At 35.3% G+C, this 22,779-nt stretch overlaps 1 protein-coding gene across 9 annotated transcripts in view; it reads right to left on the bottom strand.

Moving 5' to 3' along the window:
• CHRM3 (cholinergic receptor muscarinic 3) overlaps positions 1–22,779 on the bottom strand; it is a 264,440-nt gene that overhangs the window by 29,683 nt on the left and 211,978 nt on the right. Inside the window, exon 1 of one of the 9 annotated variants that reach the window (XM_077782123.1) lies at positions 1,493–1,512. The exons of the other annotated variants lie outside the window; for them this stretch is intronic. The gene's annotated coding sequence lies outside the window, so the exon portion shown is untranslated. Of the gene's footprint in view, positions 1–1,492; positions 1,513–22,779 lie in introns of those variants that run through there. 9 annotated transcript variants of the gene reach the window in all.

Genomic DNA, 22,779 nt, shown 5'->3' with positions numbered 1-22,779 from the left:
AATAGCTATTTAATTTGACCTTTTCCTCAAAGCCAGGTAAATATCAAACCCTAGTTTGCATGTCTAAATGGAATTTGATTTGAGAAACCCAAGTAGAATAGTGATACTTTTCCCAGGTCTTGCTATTGCACCTAATTAGAACAGCCACTCAACAGGACCCTGACTCTGCTGCCTTTGCTCACCTTCAGGAGTGGACATAGATAGTGCAAGTAAATCTAGAGGGAAATTCAGATCATTCAACATTGCAGAGGATTGCCATCAACTGGATTATTAAAGCTGCACTTTTTAAATTGGACTTTGCTGGTTTCCCTTTGTGTATTTGTCTCCTGCTAACCAATAAAGCCTGAAATTTAACCTCCAAGGGACTTGCATGGGAGACTCCCAGTGGTTCTGGGAGCAGCTGTTCCATGAGCTCAAAAGCTTCTCGGAGTGACTTTTCTGTCCTTATAAGGCTTCTGTTAGACCACTCATGTTCCTCACTTCCAGGCTGCTGAGCACTAATAGACTTGATGTAGAGTTGTAAATAACAGTCCTGATTTCTTTTTCATTATTTTATTCTTCTGTTTGCTGTAAGATCTTCACCTGAACCTGTTCTAAATATACCCAAATGTCAGAGTTTCTTTATATCTGTGCTAATATGACTTTTCTAAAAAAAATTTTTGACCTCTTATTTTTCATTCAGTTCACTTCCATCTATGCAAAATGTTCTTATTTATGTCTGTATTTATGATGCTCTCATTTATGATGTATTCTAATAACTCACAGAGGCAAGTGAGTTCAGAAAGCATAAAAGAAGGATTATTTTTCAAGTATTTCTTTTCTAAAAAACCAGTATTAAGTCTGGAAGATCGTAAATGATAGACAGCATTTATGTTTTCACTCAAAATGGTCTCAATAGAAAGAAGAAATTTCCAAATATGTATGTCTGTAAAGAAGTCTTTTTTTCCCTACAAGTTTAGAGCTGCAGAATGGATTATAGAATGGATTGTAAAAAATTAATTACTAAACTGAATTAAAATTGCATAAAACATAAATTACCAAAATGGTTTACTGTATTTTCTACATTTTTATTATGCAGAAATAAAATTATCTGTATACTTTCTATATGCTTGGGTGATATTTGACATTATAGGTAAGCCATGATCTGAGTGAATTCAGGATATACACAACAAAGAACTTTTTTGCTTTTAAACTAAAAGAACTGGTAGCATATAGTCACAAGATTTTTTTTTTTTACTGTCAGAGAATGATGAAGACAACTAGTTCTGTAGCAATTCACTAGTGGACAAATAGAGATGGTTTAATTCAGAACTATGTGTCAGAGTTAGATATTAGATGGGTGACACCTGGACCACTGGGAAACTTTTAGCTCCTCAGTGCTGTGCATCTCACCCCTTCAAAAACCTCCTGTGCTGGCCTGTGTTCTTCATGCATGCATGTTCTTAAATCTGGTTAAATCTACTATGGATTTAATGTGTCTAAGTCTACTTACTTTATCAGGAGAGAGCATGTTACCTGTAGAGACCACACACCTAGTCATGACTGATAAGCCTGAAAAATAAAACAACCTGAATATAATGCTATGTAATTTTAAAACAAAACAAAATTTAATCTGATTTGCATGGGTTTTTTTATTAATGTGCTTTTAAGATTCCAAGAAAAAAAATTCTGCTGAAACTATTTTCTACAACTGACATTCGAGTGTTTTGTAAAATGTTGCAAATTATATAAAGCTCCTAACACTAAGGTGCAACATATTGATTATTTCTCTGACTAAATGAACACTCTATCCCACATACTGAAATGGTTAAAAAGCCCATGATGAACCCCATTCATAACCTAGCATATTTCCACCAGCCTGTGGCATAACTGATTCTAATCTCATTCAAGAGATGATTATTTTTTTTTTTTAGGATTTTGTCTGGTAGGTTTTTGCTGCTATTATTTTGGGGTTTTAATCCCTTAATCTCCTGTAGACTAGATTACAGAAGTATCCTACAAGGAAAACATAATTGTTAATAAAAGAATTGAAAAAGCTAATTCTTGCTAAGGACAAAACTTCGACCATTTATCAGCTATGACAACAAATATGGTCTGTGGATCACTTTGCCCTTTCAGCAACAGCCTCTGTTAATGTCTAGCCAACATTTATGTCTTAAGGAGGTGTTCCCCTGTGCCACATCCTCTCCTGACAATGTAATGGCACTTTCGTTAAAACAGCAAATGGAAGGAGATCTCCTGAACCAAACACAGCTGCTTGTTACACAAACACAGCACAAATCCCGGTGGAGGTCCCTTGATCTCTTTGGGCATTGCATGGCTGACCAGATAGATTAATTCTATACAGAGTATGCAACAAATAATATCAAATCAATAACTGCTTCCCCAAATACCGTGAAAACCTCTCCTCGTAATTTTAGTAGTTTATCTGAAAGGTATTGGTCCTACATATCTAATGCAATTGATGTCTCCAATGAAATAAATGCCTTAAATTTACAGGAAGTCCAGCTGCTTCCAGATCTCAGCATGGAAAATATTTTTCTCTCTGAGTGTGTATTACCTATTTTTACTGAAGCTTTTGAAATCTACAATCTAATTTAAATATAAATTTGTGATTGATGGCAGAGCTTCAAAATAATGCTCTATGAACGATGGAAAAATACTGGCTACATCTAAAGATAGTTGTAATTTTTCTTAGCTTACTCAAACTAAATTTGGTTTCCAGGTATCCCTGAGGCCATAATTAATGCATGTCTTCAGGCAAAGGGAGGGTAAAGTGCACCTGGACTTTTGAAACTATAGTTTGAAAAACAGCTTTCCAAGTGCAGAGTTTTTCCTGGCATTCTTAATGAAACTGCAAAAACTATATGGATTTATCAGTGTAAAAAATGGTAAAATACCCTGTTACTTTGAGCAGTGAAACCTTTAAAAATACTAATTCAATAGAATGTTTGGAGTTGCTCAGGACAAGCCATGAATAAAACTGGGCATGTGAAAATCCCTTTTTTCTCAGAAGAAGTGTTTTTCTTTATTATTTTTCTTGGAATGAAAAGGTAATAGTTCAAATTCAGACAGGTTTGGGGCTTTTTTATATTTATTTTATTTTGAATCCAAGCAGGTTTTTGTATCGACAATGTAGTAAAACTATTTTGGTGTCAAAAGACTTTACTTTCATAATGTCATTACATGTTTTAAATACTTAAATTTTAAAAATATCACTAGTTTATTAATGATTAGTCTACATAATGCATTTACACCCTTTTACATACAAAATATGTAAATAGAACTGCTAGATTCCAGAGAAAGTCTTCCATTTCTTGAACAATGCATTTAGCAGAGGAAATTTCCTTACCTGAAGTTTTCTGGCTAGCTCTATTTGTGAGGCTTACAAAAATGTGAAGTTATCTGTTCCTCTGGTGAGGCGCAGGCACAATGTTATTAGAAATTGTTCAAAGTAGAGTTTTTCTACATCTATTTTTTAAAAGGCTTGTATCAAGCATCAGACTTTATTTCCATCAAGCACTACTGCAGTACTGACCTAAAAGGCCCATAGGAGATTCAGGAGAACAAACTGAATTACAAGAGAGTGTGTTTCCCTTGTGGTTCCTCTAAATGGTATCCATGCCCAAAGTGAAAAATTGATCCAATAGCACTCATTTTTGATCCACCTGAAGAATCAGAAAAACTGACACCAAAGGAATTAAAGCATCAGTGCTCCAAAAATGTAACAGAAATCTCTTTCTTGATTTCTTTACTTTCACAGAAGTAAACTATTAGAGACAATATGGGAATACTGTCCAGTGGCAGAGTCAGATATAAGGTTATGCTAATTACACTGGTATGTTTTTAGAAATCATTAACATGTGGTATATGACATTCAAGTATTGTCCCATAACTGCATCTCATACTCACTCATTTGTACTATAATTAAAACCAAAACTTTCAAACTTCAGAAAACTAGATGGAACTGAGGTTTTCCAAAATCCCAGGGTTTTGGAGGATCATTTAATCAACTTCTAAGGAAAAAGAAGTTAGGTGATAATTTTAGGCCTAAACTCCTAAATTCCCCAACAAAGGGATTGTGCCACACAGCCCTTTGAGAATAGAGAGCTCCCATCTGACATCACTAGCACTATATGAGAGTCAGATCAATCATTTAGTAGTCAATATATTTTTTCTAGTTCTTACATGACTATATGTCTCTGAAACTAAGTTCCTCATGCTATAATTTCCAATGGTGCTACCAAAGCTGTTTGCCCTAAGCTATTGACTTGTGTGCATGGAAAGTCCAGGAAATTAAAGATGGCTCAAGGTGAACGTCAAAATGCAGACTCATATAAACTTGATAATATGATCTTGGCTCTTAACTGCTTTGTGCCTCAGTTGCTCTATTCAAGTAGAAAAAAAATCCCAAATGTATTTAATTGTCACGACTATAGCTAATTATTTACAAAACCACTGAGTCTATATAATTAATTTTTCATTTCCTCAACTCTCAAAGAATTGCTAATTTGTCTTGAATTTTTTATAATCTCTAAACATCTCAAACTACCCTGTCCAAGCAAATATAAAATATAGTTTCATATGGATTGAATATCTTAATGTAGAATCCAGCAGTTATAACAAGTACCACAACAGAAGTAATGGATAATGTTTTTCAGTAAAGCAAACCATTAGATGTCTAACCTTTTAAAGTAAGTTAATGCTGCAAATATTGCAGCAGGGCTTTTTTTTTTTTTTTTTTTTTTTTTTTGACAGAACACATTTCCTATCAAGGGCAATTGCCCAGATCCTTGAATTATCAGATCATCCATACTTGGCAATATTGCCAGCTCTATACCTCATGGTGTTAGAGCTCTGCTTTACATCCAGGAGGAAACCTTTTCCTCAGAGTGACATATTCCTGTTACCCCAACACGGCAAGGCAACCCTGCACTGGTATCTGGCCAAACATTATCTTTCACTTTTCCAGTCTGGCAGTGTCCATGTACTTTGATTCTTGCCAGGAAGCAATATATGGTGCATTTTTGCATATATACAAACTCATATAGTCTATCTTACTTAAATGAAGATATTTTGGAAATTTAAAAGCACATCATAACAGGAAGGGAGGACAGTTTCATATATTGGTTATAGGAGTTCTTACTACTCATGTCACTACATATGTGTATTCTCTCAGACCACATCTTTAACTCCTTCTAACAACATCTTATTATCAGAGACAGGTTTATCAACTGTGTAGTGCAGTTATGAGTGAAAACATGCATGTGAGAATGTGTATTCATGTGCAAACACACATATAACTTTCTATTAGAGTGTTTTCTTAGGGATTATGGAATATACATGAAACAATAACAGAATGATTATAAACTTTTCCTATGGCTCCCCCAGTTTTCCTGCACTATTTATACACACCAAATTTTGCTTTTTTTCACAGCCATTTTATGTAAGACAAAAGAGAAATAGGAAATAACTAAGAAGACAAATCAAAGAATCTGAAGATCCACTACATGCCCAGCTGCAACCATGCTGTGAGAACTTAATCCATATCTATATTTAGTCTTTATTTATATAATCTATATCTATATCTAATATATATAATAATCTCTATCTATATAATCTATCTGTGTCTTTCAGTGACTACTACTACAGCATTTCTTCATTTTCTGTATGCCTAAATGACAGGAATAAATCCTCTATAACATCAGTGCTTGCCTGTAGCACACAGCTTTCTCTCCTCCTGAGGAGGCAGGCTGCACTGAGATTTCTTACTGCCTCTCTGGCACAAGAAGTACACTGCCTGCTGAGAAACAACAGGCTTTGCTCAGCTTGCTATTTTCCAGGAGACTGGTACCTCTCTCTGCACTGGTATCACACACATCTCACTCAGGGAGAGCAGCAGCTGGAACTGTATCTCTGAACAAACAGGGGGACAGCAACTTTTTGCAGTTTCTGTCCTTCCTGCATTGAATGCCTGTACAAAATTAGCAATAACACAACCTTGAGTAAGATTTCAGCAACTCTGAGGAAGAAGCAATTTGCATCTCCAAATTGGTCCTTCACACTTAGGCTTGCAGTTGCCCAAGGTGCCTAATTTTATTGCATTAGCTGTAGCATACTAAGCAGATCCTGCAATCCCCAAATGCCTACTATTTTGAATAAATTTAGGAATTGGGCTGGGGTAGATTTCTTTCACGGATGCTGATAAGGATTTTCTGGGTGATAATGGAGATCCTGTACCCAAAGGCTAGGAGCTTTCTGTTCCTTTTACAGAGTGCCAAATGATAAGGATGTTAACTGGAAAGGAACAAACAAGCCAAGCTCGAACAGAAGTCCTGAGGGTGGTCAGTCCCCTTCATTTGAATATTCCTTTTGGCTTACTGCAATTTCTCGTTTACTTTTTTCCTCTGTTTCTGTATCTCCCATCTGAGATCCCCAAGGGCACTTCAGTAGAATCCCTGAAGTTTCTCAGATATTTTCCAGCCATGCAGGGTGCACCCAGGATTCCCTGGCACAAAATGGAACCAGCCATACGTAGCAAGTTTGACTGCTTTTTCCTGATAACAGCAATTGTTGGACTGCAATCTACAGGTATGTGCAATGGTTGGTTGGGAGTAAAAATGGTTACTGAAGCTTTACAAAATTCTAGGAAAAATTTCAATTAATATATTCTTTATATTTCTGTTACAGCAGCATATATGACTTATTTTGCCTGCAAATTCCTCTTGTAGCAAACAGTATCAATTAAAAACCAGACATCAGTGAAATATGAACTCTCGCTTCCTGAAGGAATTTCTGACATGCTGTGGTATTTAATTCTGGCCCACCTTTAGTGGACTGCAATATACAGCATTTACAACACTTTGCATCTGTATCACAGAAAATAAAGCTATGCAGTGTTCACTAGTTCCTTTTTTGTTTTCTGGCTATTACAGCTGCCTCAATATTCAGAGGCAAGAAAATTCCAGGACATATTGAGTCCAGCTGAAAATGAAATCAAGTTATCACCTATAGAGAAAAATCTACCTGAAAAATTCATATTGATTTTTACCAAGACAATGCTTCTACAGAAAGTTTTAATGCAAATAAATATTTGTACTTCATGGAAACAACAAAAAAAAATTTGTCTTCTAGGTTTCCAGCAAGCCAGAATACAACCCCAGATGTTAAGTATTTGAGTTAGAAAACTCTTCATATCAAAAAAGTATTTCTGCATATTTTATATATAAAACACACACACACTTGTAACAAAACTATTTTTACAGATGCTTGGAACTGAATTTCATTAAAAAATTATTTGACTAGAAATGTCAAGGTTCTTTTTTCCCATTTGTTAATGAATCAGAATCCTAAATGCTAGGCAGTAAGCAAATTATGGGCAAGGGCTAAAATAATGGAAAGAAAATGGATACTCAGTCACTGCTAATGGATACTGCATTAACTTCTTTACTATATCAGTGCAGGAACACTGATAGTCCCTCTGCACTACCAAAATGCTTCCCAGCAGCATCTTTTGGAAACCCCATTGGTCCTGATCAGAAAAAAATATTATGCTAATATCTGTGCAATTGCCAATGTGAAAAATAATTGCCTATGCTATTGATTTTGACTTCCATAAAAGAATATCAGTTATAAATTTGAGACTACAGAATCAGAGTGTATATTAAAAAAATTTGTGAGAAATGAGAAAGACATCATTAAAAACATCATTCTTCTGAGAAATTATTTTTTACAATTTTTTCTATACTTCATAGTCATTAATTAAAAAAACTAACTTTCCAAATTAACTTGGTAATTCATAATATTAACCCTGAAATTTGGAAGAATTGCAAAAAATTTCTTTGGAAATATATCAACTTTTGATGTGTTTCTTTTTATTTAACTTAATCTTATTTTAGTAATTTTTTAATAGGTGAACTCAAAACATCTCAAGGAATAGATTTCAAGGTAAGAGTTTCAAATTGGTTCTGCAGAACCTGATATCCTTAACACTTTAAGCCTACATGGGAGCTATTTGCTTCACTCTACTTCAGCAGTAGTAATAAAATATATTGCAGTTAAGGGAGAAAGTTCTTTTGAGGTTCTGAAGTTTTGACATATGAACAAAAGAAAAAAAATCATTACTTTTTTTTTATCGAAACAAGATTTTGCCATTTAGTTATACATTAATTTCAGTTTACCTTAGACATCTTCATGAGCCACAGCCTTATGTGAATTTCTATGGTACTTCATATTGAGAAGACTGAAAGATTGAAAGATACATCTGGTCTTACCACAATGTAATAGAGAGTTTTGTTCCAGCCAACTTAATCTGTACAAGATACTTACAAAAAACTAAAGATTAAATACAAAAATATAGAAAATTTTGAGGAGTAGAAGTCCTTGAGTTATGGGAAGAGAGTGATGAAACACTGTTTAAACAAAATGGGAAGAAAGGGAGAAATATTTAAAGTGTAGAAGGGCACCAAGTAATTTTGGAAATTGTAAGAGAATAAGTGAAACATTATTATTTTCACAGGTTGTGTCAACATCTTCAAATAAATTATTCAGAGCAATGAAGCACAAGTGTCTCAAAAATAATGAAGAGGCTGACAGCAGGGGCAAAACCCCCAACAGAGCAGCTCCAAGAAAGGGAGGACTTTATTTGGTGTACTAAGGAGGATACTCTATTGTATCTGAGCAAAGTGAAGATTATTTCCTGGGGTCCTGGCTTCAGCTAGAGGTTATGCTATGACATCTGGTACCATGAACTATTGTTTTTTAGAATACATTTGAAGCTCTAGAGAAAGTTCTTAAAATGCCAAAATGTCAAACAAACAGACTAAACTGGCAAATTAGAAGTACTATAAGAAAGAAATTCTTAGCAAAGTGGTGGATTAGAGGGTCCAATGAGTTTTAGCTGTCTAAAGTCTTTTCAAGTGTAGAAAAATGTATAGTTTTTAAATTTATTTTGAGACAAAGTTATATTAGTCACCTAAATGTTTTGCAATGGACGAATCCAATACTAGAGAAATTAAAGGCTTGTTCCCTTGTGCTATTATAGACTCTGAGAACATATTTACCTTGCTAGATCAAATGCTATTTGTATCAGGAAAATCTGTGAGGAAAAAGGCTTACTCCACAACATTCACACCTGAAATTTAATAAAAATGTGATCATAGTTTTAAAGCTTTCACCTTCTGAAGGTCTCTTACCTACAATAAAAAAGGTTTACAACAACTTTTGAGAGGAATCACACTTTTGTGCCCTTTTGTGCTTGCAGGAGCTTGTCAGTTTTCATTTCCAATGAAAAATACTTTTATTCCTTTGGGGCTTTTTTTAGTCAATTATGGTTTGCTTGCATTCATGCAAAAAGTACTAATAACAGTAATTTGAATAATTGTTCCCACCAATGAACCCTTAGACTACATCCCGCATAAAAAAAAATCCTGTTGCTTTGAAATCTACAGATACAGCCTGTGCTATAGGATAGCCAGGCTGAGATATGAAGATTTACTGAAATACAAGCTGAACAATGATCACAATGAGAGCTAAACCACTTCTGTCCTAGGACTAGGGACATTTAGGAACTATCATTTTGGACTATATCCACTGATGAAGATCAGTGCTTAATAATTTCTTAATCCCACACTTCTTCAAATTTTAAATTCAGTCTGTTATTTTCTCTCAACTGCAGTTGAAATTGCTGTGAAAACCTCAGGAGTGCAATCAGAAAAGATATATAATTTTATTTGACTGGTGGAAGTGAGGAGTTATTGAAAACCTGTCTCTGTCACAGCTTAATAACGAGGAGAGAGTGAGAGGTGAAGATGTCAGCTCAGAAAGGCAGAGATACTTTTCATCTCACTTAGGTGAAGGGAAAGAGTGTGAATGGAAGTGTCACAGCCCTGCGGGTGGTGTGGCACGGCTCTGCTGCTGTTAGGGTCACTGCCAGCTGACCAGTCAGCAGGAGATACCAGGGAGCTCTGCTTTTGCCCAGTTAAACAACAGCCCTCATGCATAAGAGGCACACATAAACACCAGTGATCCCAGGAAATACAGCTCACTTGTCTCCTGGCAATATGAGAAACATGGATGGGACCTACATCAGAGATATGATTCAGGGTCTGGAAAGAAGCTGGTGGAACAATCCAGTAGCACCAGGTGTTCTTACCCTGAGTTATACTTCAATTAGTCTGTCAAGTCAAAGGTTTAGGCCACAGACTAATTTTAATTACTAAGTCTGGTGAGTTCATGTTTTGAGAGGAGTTATTTAAATGACCTTTGCCATGTTGATGAATTAAGTAAAGGATGATCAATAGAAGTAACTAAAAGACAATTCTGAAAGTCCAGTCATATGAGTACTATTTCATACAGCTTATTTTTAAACCTAAAGCAAAGCAATACTGAAGACAACTAGTAAAATACACTTTCTTCAATAAAACTACTGCATTAATGAGAACTTTAAAAACTATGGTCTGTGTGGTAAATAACTTTGGAATACAGCTATTACTGAGTACAGCAAGTCAATACAAAGTTTTACTCAGTTCATACTGGTTTCAAAAAAGAAAGAGTTTATTTATAGGAATTATCTCTAACTTCTTATAGTACTCTTGTTTCTAAACACTAGTACAGCTATATTTGAAAACTAAGTAAGAAATGTACTGGGTGTCCAGGTGAAGCATCTATTGTGATTTATACATGAAACTTAATGTCAGTTTAATAATGCAGTAATAAATCATTTTAAGGAAAATATATTCATTGTTCAAAAACGTTATGAATAAGAGTTTCTCCTTTATTAGCATGCCCACAGAAAAAATGCTCAGCATCCGGTAAGTTTTATTACCCCTTAACTCCTACTGCCTTCCCCCCAGTACTAGAAACGTGTCATCACAGTGTATAATTGTATATTTAACTGTGGTTCTTCATAGAAAAATTACAGATATTACTAACTAACAAAACCATTTCATCCTAGTTTTGGCGCTGCATTTCTTCTCAGTATATTTAAACAAAAATTATGAACATATCTTTACTTTAGATTCTGTGTATTTAGGGCTTTAGATTTATGACCAAATTCTTATAAAGATTTTCTTCACTGCAGAAAGATTTTTTTTTTATTTGTGACAAGCTTTCTTGTTAATTTTGTTAAAAAGTTTGATCTTAGACATCCTAACACATTTTCTTCACAATCTAAAAATTGATTCTTTCTCCTGAAAGTGGCATGCTTCTTTTATGCCAGCATATAAACAGACTGCTGGCCTAATTGGAAATATCCTTTAAAAAGGAAGTTTGAGATACAAAATCCCTGCAGGGATCAATTACAAGAACAAGCTATTCCCAAACAGAAGAAAAAAAATGTGAAAGACCCTGCTGCAAATAATAATGGTTGAGAACAGTAAAATAGTGACAAAATGTCTAAAGAAGTTACATTTGTAATCCTCTCTGTTAAAACAACTATTTCAATAATATTTTCTATTTATTTGTGAAAGAAAAAAGAGAATGTAATTCATTTGCTACCAACAGTGTAGGGTGTTAAACTGTGTGCATATTAGTTACGTCCATATTTTTTTAAATGGCAAAAGTGAAAAAAGTGGTAGTCTATTACTTTTAAGATCAATTGACATTGTCATATAGTATCCTAACCTGGGGCAGATGATGAGTAGATGACATCTATTTCCAGAGATTTACTAGGAGACGAGATGTGATGTAAACTTGATGAGAACACTGACTGACCTCTAGCTAAGCACTGTGGCTGATTACATGAGTTCAAATGCAATCCATATGACTTGGATCTGCAACATTTCCTAAGCATGGTCAACACCCTTACTGGATTTTTTTAAAAAAAGTTGAAAACCAGTGATCCCTCACATCAGGAGTGTCTCGCTTTCCTGTGACTGCTACACGTAACAACCAGTTTCACTGATTACAAAGGGTAAAATACCCACTGTAAAATGCTACTTTTTCTTGCCACAGTCATTGGAAGATTTTAAGTGTGTTACTCCTCTCAGGAAGGTTTCAGAAAGGCAAGAAGAGCCCTTCAGGATATGAAATACATTAGGAAACAGCTCACAACCTGAGCTGGAGGGTCTATTTCACTGCACCTCATCATCTCATGTGAACATACTGCATGATTTTTATAGCTTTAGACATTCATGAACAATTGTTGCCCATTTTGTCCTGCAGTCCTTTCCACTCAAAAAAACCATGTAGAGTGTGGGGAAGCCAGGCCTGAATATCACCTAAAAGCACTTGAAGAAAGCTGTCTGCTTTATCTTCAGGGCTTACTGCTCTCCCTACGCCTAGTCTGCTACTGTGAGCCAAGGATGGATACTGTGTTTTAGAAGTACACAACACCTCAATATAAGACAAATCCATGTATCCAACAGATACTCAATTGTCTTTCAAATGGATGTGATATCTGCACAGAGTTTACCACACTGCACAGAGTAAATAGCAATTTTTCATCTGTGAATGAAAAAGTTGATAAAGCAGCAACCCAGGCCGGGCTCTACATTGTGCCCACCAAAAAGCAACAAAAATTAAAGAAAAGAGATGCCTCTTTAATCAGCTGCAGGAATTCTGGCCATTTACCAAATATCCAGCCAGTCTCACACACGCAGGTCCTGCACTGACTCATATTGACTTGGGCATATATAAATCTGTAATATCAGAACACAAACAGCATAACAGAGGTACCTCTTTGGGTGGCACTAGCATCTTATATACAAAAGTTGTCAAAAGCACAGGAGGTGTGGAATTACCAGATTCCATGACAGAACTTAATGGAAAATCTCAAATATCAGTAGACACATGTTTTATCAGTCTTTGATGGTTTTTTCAGGAAGAGAAGAAATATAAGAAAGATTGAGAGAGAGATTTGTGAGTAAAAGCAAGCCAAGTGAAAAGTCACTCTAGTCCTAATTAAACAGGATTTGTTTGGTTCATAAATATATTCAAGGTAGTCAGTTCTGTACATTGTACTAAGATCTATATTCAAAACTGAGCTTTTTATTTGTGTAAGTAAAATGAATTTATGAGGAGAATGCTGCTGGGGATAAGAGCCAGAGAGATTTCAATTTTGATGTGTTGTGCAAGATTTCCTACCTTTCTCCCTTCAAGATAATTTAATCTCAGCAGGGACCCAGGGGTTTCTCCTATAGATTTGAGCCGATATTAATGTTAAACAAGGCTGAAATTTGATCACAGGGTATGGGTTGGATTAAACTCTCCCCTGCTTTCACAAATAGGTAACATAAGCACCATAGTGGGGACTTAGCAGGAACTGCTCCCACAGGCAGTGTGCAGGTGGGCAGCCCCCTGCACAGAGGGCTATTATGAAGTGGAGGGTGCTTGAGAAGATAAGGGGGGAAGACACTTCTGCATCAATCCACATTTACATCTAGATCTGTGTATTGAGGAGAGATCAAGGAGGGAAGGACAGACAAGGAGATTTGCAGATACAGCTGAAATACCCCAGGCAGCAAGTGAGAGATTAATTCATGACTTGTGGAGAGCAGAGCTGGGGAAGGGAGTGTCTCAGTTTAAGGAAACCCAATGTCTGTGATGCTCCTTCAGCATAGTGCCTCCTTAGGAGGCTGTAGAGCCTGAAGCAATAAGGAACAAAAGACCTCAAGCAGACCCAGATCATATTTTTTTTGCAAAGAGGATTGCTATCCATTTCCAAATGGATAGCAGCCAAATTATATTCCTTAAGTCTCAATGCAGGTCCTGATAGAGTAAATCTAATCATAAAATAGTAACTGCTTAAGGAAATTTTAACAACAGTTCAGGTATTAAAAATGCTGTACTTGATGCATCTAAGGTTGTCCTTGCAAAACATGCACTATAGAGGTTTTTTTATACACAATTTTTCCACGCTTCAGGGATTTTTCAATTTATTGACTTTAAAACACAAACTAAAAATAGAAATAGAGAAATATAATATTAATTTTAAACTCCCTTCAATTTCAAAATAAATTTCAAAACTAAAGATCTTTATGCTATGTTTTCAAAGTGGAACATGCACTCATGACAAAAGGTAGCATAAAGTTTATGTAGCAGCCAGGTCTTGATAAGGTCCCAATAAGACTTCAACTTAATTTTTTTCCTAAAGCTGTATGAGTCTTCTCAGCAGAGCTTTATTTCATCCTAAATGAATGATTCCATTAAATTATGACTCAAATGTGTGCTAAAAAAATGCAGTTTCTCTACAAGAATACCAAAAGAGTACCAAAATAGTACTGGTTTTTACAAGAACAGATTTTACCTCTATAAACTGCTTTCATCTTATACATTATTTAAGCAGCTTACATATGTCTGTGAAGCATATAAAGTTTCTAAGATAAAAGAATCCAGACAAGAGTATAATATCTGTATTAGGGCTGTTGCATACATGGGATGATAAAAGTATTGTTTTTCATTTATTGTATTTTCCAAAGATATTGAAACTACATATAATTATCATCTTGTCAAAGATGAAATAAATTTTTTAAAAAATCAAAAATCACCAAGCCTGCTCAGCTTTCAAATATTTTATCATACACTAATCAAAGGTAATTGGAAATGTATAAATAAAATTAGAAAAACAGAACTGTAATAGCTAAAATGATGCATAATTTTAAATTATAATTATATAAATTATATGAATATATAATACTATATAATAATATACAGTATATATTTATAATAACATAATAAATATTTTTATTATATACAATATATAATATATAATGATATATATAATAAATTATAAAAATACATAATTATAATTATAAATACAATTATAATTAATTATAATTTAAAATTAATTTAAGTTACAATATGAACGCATCCACAAGTTCTAAATTTTGTTTCTTGAAAATGTAGTTATAGTTTCCTTTAAGTGAGAAGGCTGGTATATTCAGCTAGGCTTGTTTGGAATGTCAGAGCTTCATTTGACTAGTCCTGAGTTTTTCTGTAGGATTTTCTTTATTTATATAAAAATATAGACAAAACTGTGTAATGAAAACCTTAGAAACCCTAGGAAGAGTTGTGACTGATAGTGCTATTATATTTGGCTTTCTGGCAGCAAACTGGGTGGTAGTGAGAGACCATTCCTTTGCTCCCTGTTTCTACAGTAGCTCCCTGCAGTGATGGCCCACCCTGTGACCGCAATAACTCTGCAATAACAGTTGAGCCTTCAGTCTATAACTGACCTAATGCTTCCAGCCAAAGGAAAAAAGCTTCCTGAATCTTCATGGTGCTTCTCTAACATGTGGAAGGTGGTAAAACTTGTCATCTCCTTTTCTGTCTCAAATGAAGAGAAGGCATATTTACACATTTCAGAGTTCAGTTTTCAGATGTGGAATGACAAGTCCTCTGAGCTGAGAAACAACTATTTCACCTCTTGCTGCCCATATCCTTCCTCCCCCTTCTCCCTTGGAGATCCCATCCCTCTGCAAAAGCAACAGAAAACCCAATCAGTTTTCTAACAAACTTTCAAAATGCTTATGTTCTGGCTTCCTTTCCCGTGATTATAATTATTAACTGCGACTGAATTTAAGTCTTGCTCCAAATCAGAAATTGGAAGTCCACATTTTGTTCTAACAGCTCTCATGTTGTTATTTTTCATCTAGTCATTAGCAGTAAGTACTAAACATGCTATTTTAGTATTACTAAACATCAAATTTCACTTTGCAAACACAAGCTGATTCTATAATACACCAGCTCATTTAAAACATCACTTAACTTTATTTGCCACAATCAAAATAACCAGTCCTTACTCATGACACAAAGACATTTTTCATTAAAAGAAAGGAATAATTTGTTCTCATATGGAAAAATTATGTTTTCTATATATCACTAGTAAGTATGTAAGGAATACAGTGTTTCCAGTTTAAGTTGTGCCTGATGGGAAAACCCTACCAAAATGTTTCAAATATTTTCTGGCTTTTACCATTATCTGTTGAGCTGATTGTCTGCTTTCAGAGGAATTTAGGAATCAGGCTGACAAAACCTCTGGTTAGTTTCCTGAGAAGTGAAGTCTGATAAGCAGTATTTCTAATTACCTGATCGCTGAAACTGGAATAACATGGGCTGAAATGGTGACTCTAAGAACAAAGTAGCAATACACAACTAAAGGAAAAATAATTAATTTCTAAACTGAGATAAAATCATCTTCAAGGAAAGGCAAGATGACTTTATTTTAACATTCACATTAATTGCTCTGAACTGCATTGTAAATTTCAGGCTAGTAGCAAGACAACCTCTTGGATATTGAAAAAAAATTAGGACATGCAATCTTATGAGTCAATTTATTTTCTGATTTGCATCACTGTAAATTTAGAACAATCTGACTAGGAAGTCAGGAGTCACTCCAAGCTTAAGTTGATGCGACCTAAAGTAAAATCTAGTCCCATTAATCTTTCCTTTCCTTGATTTGTCCCATAAAAAGGAGCAAAGACTAGAGGGAATAAAAGTTATTCAGTGTATTTTATTTCCACAGGACTCTGTAAATATGTCATTTTCAAAAGAAAAATGAGCTGCCATTAATTTTATGCCCTGCTTAGAGGTGAGTTGGAAGATGGGTGTTGGGAGCTGAAGAATAATCATTCTCCTATGATCAGCCCTTGAAATCCCAAGATAAGCATGAATAATCACAACTAAAGACATATGAGTAAACGTACAGCTGCTGATATATCCTTTAATATGTGACTTTGGAAGATGGGCTAAAATACTGTAATCTATTTTAGCATCACCTGGTTTGACCTTCATGTTGGTAAGACACCTGTTTCTATCTCCCTCACAAATATTGCAACTTAAACTAGCTCTGATTTAATTTAAATTTTCAAAACATTGCTCCCTCCAGTCTAAATTAATTTTCATCAATGTCAAACCTTCTTTACACCATCAACCAAAAACTGTATTTTACAGTTGCCATCACAAACAAATAATTAGTTTTGATTCATTATCAGAATTACTCATCAGTAATTTACTAAGGCACAACTTCTGCCTACAGGTCCATCCCTCTAACCACATCCTAAATCCTACCCTGCCAGACATTATGTTGAAATTTGCTTTCCAAACTAGCAGTCATACTCCTGATTCCTATGTATTTGATTGTGCAGTTGTCATTTAACTGATTTGGAAGGAAGGACACATATAAAAGCTACTGCCTTCTCAATGTACTCTTTTCTTCCTTTCTCCTTCTCTCACACAGTTATATCAAAATGTCCTGGGGACACAAAATTTTAAAGCTCCATTTGGAGGTGAATATATTTTTGTCATATAATTGCACAAACATTTTTTAAAACATATATTTTAAAACAATACAGCATTTCTTTTCTAATTTAACTAATTCATACAATCACCATGGAGCAACATAAAACAAGCATGTGACTGCTGAGTATAGACAACAAGCAGGAATAAGGACATGGATTGTGCACCTTCCTCTCATTTCTAAAACTATCCACTCCCAGATCTGGTGATTAGGAAGAAGTGATTGGCATTAACATTTATTTCCCCTTTCTGTCTGCAAAGAGAACTAGGCAGTGTGTGTTGGAGATTTCTGTGGATATACACTACTCTGTCATAGTGTAGCATTCATAACATAAACTCTGACTGCTATTTCTACATGTTGGCAGAGCAAACAAGATTGGTTATAGCAACTGTAATTGGGGTTTGTAAAGAAACTTGGTGGAGAGTTGTTCAAATAAAGAAAGGTCCTATGGTTATTTGCACTGGCTTATTTCAGGAATAAATTGTTGGTTGTTTTTTTTTTTTTCCTTTTAGTTATGAATTCTCCTTGGAAGCACAATAGAAAAATCGGTAGGTTTTTTCCTTATTTTCATAAAGGTCATGTGCAAAATTGAGAATGACAGCCCAGACTTTTATATACTTTTCTTTCATTAAATGCAAAAGCTACACACAAAGAGTCTTCCACACAGAAAATACTAATTTCATTTTCCAAACCCTAAGCAATAGAGCTTCTGGTCACAAAAAGAGACATTACAACATACTTAAAAGTTGTATTGAAATATATTAATGGCCATTAAATTACCAAAGAAGTTTCTTGGTGTGACATACAGAGTTCTTGTCTCTTCTGGAAATGGCACTGGAGTCTTCAGTATAAACTCTGCTCCTGGAAGCAAGAGACTTTCACTTTCTAGTGCAAATATGGGTTCAGTGCTTTGAAGACATCCAAAATTACCCTTCTGGATGACTATGAAGTATTTCACTATGATGCAAAGATTCCTGCCTCCTAACACTTATTTATCAGAATCCCATATGATGTTTAAGAATTCAGGTTACATGTCTAGGTTAGACATGTAAACATTTTCTTTGGAATTACTCAGGGGGAGATCAGCTGAAGGATCTGCAGGCACTACTCCTTCACTGATGCTGCCTTGCTGCTTTTCCTGTACTCCTTTTCCCCAGAGCCTCCTAAGGGATTGGGAAGTTTCTGAGCACCCTGGAAGCACTGCACTATCTGATGGTAGCAGATGAAACCAAGATTTGTGATATTGTGGGATCTGTCTGGAGGCAGGTTATTATCTGCTATTTCTGATCTCAATTTTAACTATATTGCCAGGTTTTCATGGTTGGCACAGTCAGAAAAAGTTCTGAGTTTGGGCAGAGCTCAGCTGCTTTTAAAATACCTAAATAGCAGCCAGATTTTGCTTCCACACAAATTGTATCCACACAGTGCTAGTTTTGTTTAGATCATGTGGTTCACATGCAAATGTTGCAAAGCTCCTGTATGAAGTAATGTTTATTTTTTGAATTGTCCTTCCAAACAGGACAAAGGAGAAGGAGCATATGAAAGAAGAGAGGATTTTTTTTTTTTTTTTTTTTTTTTCCCCTCTGGAGCACTGTATAGGAAAATGGAAAGATACTGAAGTTTGGAAGTAGGTGTGCTACAGCATGACCCTGGCAGACTGCACAGCAGATTGCAAGAGCTCTGCCAGTCAGAGCTGGCTACTCCTCTCCAGCTCTTGAAAGATTACCTTGACACGAAATTTTTGTTGTCTTTCAAAACAAATTGAAAAATTAAAGCAGAACAAGAAACAATGTGGAGAGGGCACAGTGGATGATGAGGCTAGGGGGAGAAAAAGGGAATGGGAGCAGTAGAGGTGAGAAAGGCTTTAACAGTTCAACAAATTATTCTTGTCACCTTTCCTCATGCTGCTCTTTGCAGTGAAGTTGTCAAGCATCAAGGCTATATATTAACATGCACAAGTCATCTCAGTTTTGACACTTCCTATTTTTGCAAAGCTTTTGATACTGGAACACTAATAATAAACCTTTTAATATGGAGTTCAGCATATAATTCTGATTTCCAACTCTTCAAACATCAAAAGTATGAGTTGTTTGAAGAATTCTTTCATTAAGGATTCTTTCCTGATTTGTACATATGAAAGTATATTTACAATTATACACTGTATTTTCTGTTTAGTGCTAGTTTCAGTATATATTCCAACCTTGCTAGACAAAAAACATTCATACATTGTGTTTTTAATTTATTTAACTGACAGCAAATCAATATATAAATAAATAAGTAGTGAAGGTCAAAGATCAAAAAGCCTGAGAGAAACCAATGCTCAGAATACCGATTTCTGTTAAACAGTTATAGCATTCAAATATTTCTCAGTCTGACATTTGGCTGAAAGTTGAGTGTTGATCATGCTAAAATGATTTTACAAGCCCTTGCTGGGACAGACAGTTCTAATCAAAAAAGAATGAAAACCTCTAATAGGAATTTAATCTTTTCAGTAAATGAAAGATGGATGATTCTTGTACAAGCTTTTAATTATTTATAAATTATCAGCAGTCTTTTGACAACAAAGGTGATGGATTATAATGCTTGGTTTAAATGCAAAGGAAAAAAATTTTTACCATATGAAGGAAACATGCATTATTGCATGCCTGTGTGGATCATGCAGAATGAAGATGTTGTTAAAAATGACAGCACAAATAAGCCAGTTTGATAAAACATGTGACAGCTCCCTGGATTTGCTGACTATTTTACATAATTACAGTAGCTCTTCAACAATATCACTCTCAATAGATCATTTTAGTAATTTTCCCAAGGCACATTATTTCTTGCTGCTTTTCCAATTCATTCATCTCATTCCTATTTATTCAAATTTGCTCCTTTTTTCCCCTTACCCTTGACTGTTCAATGTAAGCCAGTCCTATGAATTCATGGCAGTCATTTCAGGACAACAGAAATCACAGAATCAACTAGGTTGGAAAAGACCTTTGAGGTCATCCAAGTCTAACCTGCGACCAAACACCAACTTGTCAATTAGACCATAGCACTCAGTGCCATGTCCAGCCTTTCCTTAAACACCTTCACCAACTCCTGGGCAGTCCCTTGCAATGCCCAATCACCCTTTCTGTGAAGAGTTTTTTCATATGTCCAAACTAAACCTTCCCTGGCACAGCTAAAGACTGTGTCCTCTTGTCCTAAACATGAACCTCCACTTATGTAAATATGATACACAAACCAGCAGACCTGCTGCTGCTGCTGGGCTCCTGTTTCCTGAGGAAAGAAAACTCTGTGCCAAAGCTGCATGATAAACCTACAAACTTACATGTATGAGCACAAACTCAAGCGGCTGATTCAGAAACTCTGAGTCACTCTCTAAGTGCTGGACCTCCCAGAGCACACAGGCAGCATGTGGACCTGAATTCCTCATCCAACCAAACCAGAAAACTCTGCTGCCTTATCTGGGTGCCCAGACTACTCTGGACTCATCTTCTGCCTGTAGAGAAACAGAGGGCTGGCTGCTACATTTTGTGTAGCAGGAGAATGCATCATGATAACAATGAACCTCCCTATGAATTCCCAGGAAATCGCAAGGGAATTCCTGGGGGTCCTTTGCCAGTATACCTACTTTCAACCTTGTGACAGTCATATAATACCCTAGAATCACAATCCAGAATGATTTCCTCTCAGGTCATAATTACCTTTCAACTGGCTTTGTTTCTATCTACCTCAAACAAAAGGTGACTTTTATAAAAGCAGTCATTGTTCACAGCAATACTGTGTGCTGGAAAGTTTATGGGCACCTTCTGCTTGCCTGGCACAGTGTGCAAAACAAAAGGAGAAGCTGTGGCAGAACTCCAGATCTTGGATGATGTTATATACTTGGTACAAACAAATACTGAAATATTTTATGCCCAAATGTAGTATTACCTCAAAAATAATCTCTGTAACACTTGCATAGATTAATCATCAATTCAATTTTTATTCAAATGCCCCCTTTTTCAAATTCACAAACTATTGGCTAAACTTTTTTTCTTAGTATGCAGCTATCCATAGGCTGGGAACTTCATAAAGCAAAAGCATTGAGTGGTCTAATTTGGAACAGACAAGCTAGCCCTATCATTCCATACATTAAATGACAGAAAGCTTGGCAGCAGACAAAGGCAAGAGGAAGTGTAAATAGAGACGAGTTTCCAAAAACCCTCTAAGTATTCTTCCACATTATCTTGGATATGATCTGGATTGTTTGGTGCAATAAGCAATGTCACCAGCTTTCCTGCCAGAAATCCCAGGGATCCTGCCAGTTAAGAACTTGTTATATGAATTGCTGCTTAGAAATTATCTTTATTAAGGAAACAAGACCAATATAACAAGCAGAGAAACCATATTAATAATGGTACAGTACTAAAGACACTTGTAATTCTCGTCCCTGCACCCACAAGGATTCAGAAATTATAACGAATGTGTGCTGCATTGCGCAGTGGCTGCTATGGCTGTTCTTTGTAATGTCTCAATAAACACATGTGAGTAGGGCACATCATAGCAAAAGTTGCCCCAAGTGCCATTTTATCCCTGAAGCTACCATGGAGGAAATGGCATTAAGGGTTATAACTTAGAACATAATGCAATCACCTGAAAATTATGAATTCCAAAATATTCTCCTGAACTAAAAAAGTTTCACTTTTACATTAAAAAATCTTTGCAAAAATGGTGAAAAAAATGTATCTGCTAGACTTATAAGCTGCTCACAACAGGCAATTTTGATAATCTAACATACCTATCAGAATCTGTTCTGCTTATTTTGCTGTGAAACTGTGATTTTTCCCCCTTTAAAGTACAAATCATGCTGCTATATTTCATCCCTTTCTGCCATTTTTTCCTAGTGCTAGCTTAAATAAACAATAAATACAATTATGATGTGAATTTTGGTTGAACATTTCAAAATAATTTCCAAAGAATCATTCATTTCCTGGCAGTATTTCTTTTTTGCTCAGACAGCTATTCAGCTTCACTAACTCTCCTATCTTCAACCTAATCAGACCTTACTCACCTTTCTTCCATCAACAGTTAGAAAAATAATGGTGGCTTGATCAATAGGCACAACAACAAAATCTGGAAAAATTCTACCACTATCCATGAAAAGCATTGAGGGAATTTGAATTTTAATTGAAAAGGCACTTACCTGTGTACAACTAAAGAACTTAAGAAAACCCCATGAGATCCATTAAAAAGAAAATATTTATGTAAACATAATATGAATGTTCAATATGAACATATTTCACTATCCATATAATCATTATTGTCTTCTCAAAAACCACTTTAGTAAATTTTTTTTAGATAGCAGAGGGTTGGTCAGAAAAATAGAGGCCTCATTTTTGCAGGTATCTCAGTAAATAAGACAGAGAATCTGATTAAAAAAATAAGTTATAAAAAGATTACTGCTATGAAATGGGCTTTCATTGAATATAAAGGATTTGCTAAAGTGATCTAATGTGAGTGCACTTTGACCTTCAGCTATTCTCACTATGCTGTATAAGTATTATAACCAGTTC

This window comes from Lonchura striata, chromosome 3 (assembly GCF_046129695.1).
Source record: "Lonchura striata isolate bLonStr1 chromosome 3, bLonStr1.mat, whole genome shotgun sequence".
Classification (NCBI taxonomy): Eukaryota; Metazoa; Chordata; class Aves; order Passeriformes; family Estrildidae; genus Lonchura; species Lonchura striata.
The sequence above is the reverse complement of the archived record's forward strand: the minus strand, read 5'-3'. Positions and strand labels throughout refer to the sequence as shown.